This window comes from Colossoma macropomum, unplaced genomic scaffold (genome assembly GCF_904425465.1).
Source record: "Colossoma macropomum unplaced genomic scaffold, Colossoma_macropomum, whole genome shotgun sequence".
In the NCBI taxonomy this organism is placed as follows: domain Eukaryota; kingdom Metazoa; phylum Chordata; class Actinopteri; order Characiformes; family Serrasalmidae; genus Colossoma; species Colossoma macropomum.
Genome location: NW_023495161.1, coordinates 125,828 through 131,786, shown reverse-complemented (window position 1 = coordinate 131,786; position 5,959 = coordinate 125,828). Strand labels below are relative to the sequence as shown.

Below are 5,959 nucleotides of genomic sequence, written 5' to 3'. Positions count from 1 at the left end.
GAATTAAACTAAGAGACAAATAAAATAAAAATACAATAAGTTGAAAGAAGAACAATAAAGAGCTGATGTGAAATGAGCTAAAGAGATGTGTAGATATCTCCTCTTATCAAACTGACACGTTTTTGTTTATTTCATATTTTATTGTTTCCAGTGGTCGTTATTTTAACACTATTTTGCGAATGCAGACCACACCTTGGTAAGTTAGATGATGATAGGAGGGGAACTCTGAGGAAAATTTGGGCTGGAGTTCAGTATGGCTTCTGTGGATCGCGAGAGGGCCGACCCCCCTATCAAGATTGAGTGCAGGCGTGGACAAGGTGAAGGAGAAGGGGAGGAGGAGGGGTGTGAAATTTCGTCACGAGTGGGAGGAGTAAAGGAGTGGTATTTATAGGAAGCTGAAATTGGGAAGGAGGAGTTTAGGCGTGGTCTTTCCTCAAACTTCAGTTGTGCCATAACTCCATTTTGCGAATGCAGACCACGCCTTGGTAAGTTAGATGATGATAGGAGGGGAACTCTGAGGAAAATTTGGGCTGGAGTTCAGTACGGCTTCTGTGGATTGCGAGAGGGCCGCCCCCCTAAAAATTCCGGATTAGATGGAGGCCAGCTGTTCGTGAGCTTGGCGGAGGTCCTGGATTTGTGTGCGTATGTAGCCATGGTAAGCTTGCGAGGACCATCGTCTAAGTAGTTGGACCATATGGTCGGGGAGCCCTTGCCGAGTAGCAGAAGAAGCTGCTCCGAGGAATGAGCAGAAAATTGTTCCAGAGGGTAACCGGATAATGAAAGAACTAGGCGCAAGAGTTTGTGGAACCAGCGACGGGAGACCACGGAGCCGGTTTCTGTAATGAAAAGTGGGTCTGATTGTTGGGCGTTTTGAGAGAGCCTGAGTTGGAGTAGCTGTGCCAGAGGTTCATATGGGCTCAGATAAGAGTTGATTTTAAATAAGTACAAAGGAATGCTTTTACCAAACTGATTTGTTTTGCTGTGTTTGATGTTGTAGATCATGGTATCTGAGTTTAACATGGTTAAGTCTGATAGGCAGGGATGTAGAGCAGGGTTGAAAGCTTCTGTTTGAGCTGTATATTCTGAGCATCTCCGGAATCCGAAAAAAGCGAGGAGAAACAGGGCTTCTAATGTAGTGGATAGTTCTTTGGGGAAGAGACCAGCACGGAGTGTCTGAATGCAGCGGTGGAGTATGTCAGAGGTTAAGGGCAGCTGGTGTGGTGGAAGGCGAGGTTCATTTCTTTGGATTCCTTTTAGTAAAAGTATAATCTGAGGCTGGTTAGCTGTTGTGTGTTGGGTTCCGTTGATAAGCTTTGTAAAGAAATTGATCCTGGCTAAATAGACTTTTAAGGTGGAAGAGCGAATGGCTAAATATGAACTGGCAAATGTGAGGTAAGCAGCTGTCATTGGCAGATTGTCTGAAGGGAACGGAATGCTGTGGAGTGCGTGGAAGCGCTGGAAAGATTTCTATCCGGACCAATAGGTCGACAGGGTACGAGGGGCAACTGCGCTTAAGATTATTTCTTGAGCTTGGAGGAGGAGCTGAAAGAACTGCTGGTCAGTTGGAGGATGGAGTCTGAAAATGGAGGAATTGGTGTCGGATGAGGCTCTGCTTGAGGTGCCAAGGCTTTGAATTTCTGAAATTGAAAACGAGAGAGAGAATCAGCAATAGCATTTGAATGGCCTGGGATGTGAATGGCTCGAAGAATAAATTGATGGTTGATAGAGTGCCAAGTCAGGCGACGTAAGAATGGCATGAGTGTTAGGGATTTAGATCGTCCTTTGTTTATCATATGAACAACAGCAGAGTTGTCGGAGTGGATAAGGATCACTCATCATGTCCATTCGTATCCCAAAAGGAGTGCGGCTATGACGACCGGGTAGAGTTCCCACAAGGCAGAGGAATCAAATGAATCAAAAAATAAAATGAATCAAAGGATTCAAATGAAAGCGAAGCAAACTCCGGAGGCCATTGAGATGCGAACCAGCGGCCACCATAAAAGCCGCCGAAGCCTATCGAGGGAGCAGCATCAGTGAATAGTTGCAGATCTTCAGGGACTAGGATAGCGTCTTCGTAGAAGAAAGAGATGCCATTCCAGTGCTGGAGGAGGAAGAGCCAGAAGCGGAGTTCCGAGATACATGCGTCATCCAAGGAGAGGCGGTGTTGAAGTGAGGGAACCGAGGAGGCAATGCTGAGGAGGAGGGAGATAAAAGAGCGACCTTGAGGTATTATTCGAATTGCATAATTGAGATGCCCAAGAAGAGAGAGAAGCTGGAGCTTCGAGCATCGAGGCTGCAGCACGAATTCTGACAGGGCAGTAGCAATGCGATCCAGCTTATCGGGTGGAAGGGAAGCCTGGAACAAGACTGAGTCCAGCTGAATGCCAAGGAATTCGAAAGAGGTAGATGGACCTAATGTCTTCTCCGGAGAGAGGGGGATACCAAGACGCTGAAATGCAGAGGAGAGGGTACGGAGGCCATACGCAGGCGGGAAGGAAGGGGGGACCGCCACGAGGAAGTCATCGAGGAGGTGAAGCACGTAGGGTAGTCTGCAAACATTCAGCAAGATCCAACACAAGGCTTCGGCCAGAGTGTCGAAAATCTTGGGGCTGCTTTTGCATCCAAAGGCGAGTCGAACTGCAAAGTAAAATCTGCCATCCCAGCAAACTCCAAACAGATGCCAAAAATCAGGGTGCAGAGGGAGGACCTTAAAAGCCGAGACAATGTCAGCCTTGGCGAGCCAACCTCCACGGCCGGCCTGCTTGATGAGCGATATAGCATTGTCCACGGTAGCGTAGTGAAGAGAGAAATCAGAGCTAGGCACGAGGCTGTTGATGGATGGTTCTGAAGAGCCATGAGGGGCAGACAAATCAATGATGAGGCGTTTCTTGCTGGAGTATTTACGAGTGGTGACGCCAATAGGATTGACACGATAGGTGGAGAAGGGAGCAGAAGCGAAAGGGCCGATCATGAAACCCTCCGAAACTTCCTTGGCTAAAAGGGAAGACACAACATCAGGCTCGGACAGACTGGAGAGGAGGTTGCGACATGAAAGGGATGAGGCAGGAAGCACAGCGAGTCCAGGAGAAAAGCCAAAGATGAGGCCGTCCAGCAAATACGAGACGAAAGAATGATCAGGATGGAGGGAGAGGTCAGCAGCGAGAGCAGGGACATTGACGGGGGTAGAAAAATGCCGAAGTAGTCATTTGGGCCCAAACTTAGGAGGGTGAAGGAGACATCCCGATCTAGAGTGAGCCTGGCCACAATGAGAGCAGACGTGGAGGAACTTGCACGAAGAAGAAAAAAAACCAGCGGAGTTGAAATTATTACAAACCATCCGTCCCCCGAGGAAAAGCAAACGCCGCCCGCGGCTATCGCGGGAACTGGAAGTCGTAAAGATAGGGGCGGGGGCTGCCGTAGGAGGTGAGGGTACGGCAGTGCAGGAGGAAGCGGGATGAAACGGGCAACTGCAGAGCTCACAGGAGAGAGCAGTACGACCAGCAAAAACGCGACAGTAGAGCTCAAGGTCCAGGTAGCCCCAATATGTAGACATGTTCCACTGCTGAAGACGGGCAGATGCACGGGCCGAGAACAGACAATGGTAATCGTAGAAACCCGACCTTCCAAATCAAACGGCAAGGTCCAAGATGATAGAAAGATAGTCATCCAGCTCCTGACGCCGCGATGGGCAGGCTGAACAGAGTATATCAAGGTAGATGGAAAAAGCGAGTGCGAACTCAGGAGCGGTGAGGACCTTAGAGGTGCGAGGATTGGCACACTTGAGGGTGAGAGAAACGTCGCCGGCGTCAGTGGTACAGGGAGCACCGGAGGCAGCGGATGGGTGAAGTAATGAAGGGAGACTGACGTCCGCACCTTGGAGGATCCGTGCACGCAGGGCAGAAGAGACGAGAGGTGGATTGAAGAGGCGGGCCTCGCTGGGTGGGACAGCAGGAGGAGCGGTGTAGAGGGAAAACGAGGAGTCGGCGAGGAGGGGCCGAGGCTGGGCTGGCAGTGACTGCGACTGGAGACCTGGGATGGGATGAGAAAACGAGGCAGAAGGGCAAGGAGGGAACGTCATAAAAGAAGGAGGAAACGGGTACGAAGAAAAGGGGCTGGGATGATGAGGGAACAGGGAGGGATGATGAAGGGAAGGGGAGGGATGATAAAGGGAAGGGATGGGATGATAAGGGGAGGGGATGGGATGACAGGGGGAGGGATTGGGATGATAGGGGGAGGGGTTGGGATGATAAAGGGGGGGTTGGGATGATAAGGGGAGGGGTTGGGATGATAAGGGGAGGGGTTGGGATGATAAAGGGGGGTTGGGATGATAAAGGAAGGGGTTGGGATGATAAGGGGAGGGGTTGGGATTATAAAGGGAGGGGTTGGGATGATAAAGGGAGGGGTCGGGATGATAAAGGAGGAAGCTGAGAAGAAGGAAGAGACATATCCAAAGGTGGGGCAGAAAAAGGCTGGGAAAATATAGGGGGAGAGAGCTGAGAAAAAACAGAAGCAAGGCATGCAATGGGGGTGACAGTGCTGGCTGGGCCAGCAACGGAGGAAGGCTGCCTGGTAGCGGGTCCGGGACATCCAGCGGAGGGCGGCACATCAGATGAGGCGGCGTCCCGGGAGTTGGTGACGTCATCACGCGCCGGGGCCGTGGGGAAGGTGACGCGATCAGGCTGCGCCTTAGCAGCAGAAGGCAGGCGCTGTTTACTCCCGAGAGACTGCACGTACAGGGAGAAAAGCTCTGCCTTAGGCACCGTGCGGGCGAAAGGAACGTGCCGTTCCCTAAGGACCTTCTGCAGTTTAGCAACGGTCCAATCAGAGATAGACGGAGGTCTACATTTAGAGCAGGAGGGGTGCGGGAGCGCCGGATCCGGGGGAGTGCACTCACTGCTCAGCCTCAAACTCAGCTTACCAGCACAGTCATTGACTCACAGCTGCTGAATGCTTTTGTTTTATAGGCTTCCTGCTGAACCATCTGCATGAGTTACGGCGTGCTTCATGTAAATTATATGTTTATGAAGGTAAATTGAGGCGTGTCTGCTAATTATATGTAAATGAGGTACTCGTGTACAGGCGCATGTTTCCACCTCTGAAGATTTATCTGTTGAGCTCAAATCAGAGCTTGTCTCTGTTTTCTTACTTCAGTTTCCTGAGTTTCCTGAAATCAGATTCAGAGTAGTCTGTCCTTCATTCAGGGCGGTCAGATCTGAGCTCTTCTCTACACAAGTTTGATGAATAAGGACACAATGTGAATGATGTCCAGCACTGTTCTTTACACTGCAGTCCACTCAGGCAGTCTGAGAATGAATGAGCATTGTGAGGTCCTGCCTGTGTGGATCAGAGCTCTTTTAATGATGGACAGACTCTACTGAAGCTCTACCAGCTCCTGTTTGTGGAGAATTAGTAGGTTAGTAGGCAGGTTAGTTGGGGTTCTTGTGAAATGTGTGATGAATCAAGTAGGGCAGTTTTCTCATCATGCCCTGTGAAAATAATAGCTTTGGAGTCCAGTAGCCAAATTACTCTCAGAACAATATTACACTACTTTATTATAGTAGCCCTTTGGATAATTAGGATACTGTTTATATTATTAACAGGTGGTCAGTATCTGTACTGGACTACATTTTAAAGTGACCCTCTCAGCCCTGTTAGTCACACTAGTTCATACAGTCTGTTCACTGAACCAGGTTTATGGAGTAAGACTCTGAAATGATTTCTGCATGTTTATGTTCCTCATTAATAATGTGGAGAAATATTTTTAAATTGCTTTTTTTTTTTGGAAATCTAAATATTGTATGTAAATATTTTCTTTAATACATTTCACACACACAGTGTGAGAATATGAACAGTAACTAATTCTACAAAACAGCTGCTACCTTGAAAACAGATCAACACCTGCTGATTCTCTCTTCATGTGTGCTCGTGTTCATTCTTAATCTTCTCTTTTTGCAGCAGT

General features: G+C 49.0%; 1 pseudogene; it reads right to left on the bottom strand.

Moving 5' to 3' along the window:
• Positions 1-1,517: 1,517 nt before the first annotated feature.
• LOC118801057 lies at positions 1,518-4,078 on the bottom strand (annotated as a pseudogene).
• Between the last annotated feature and the right edge of the window lie 1,881 nt (positions 4,079-5,959).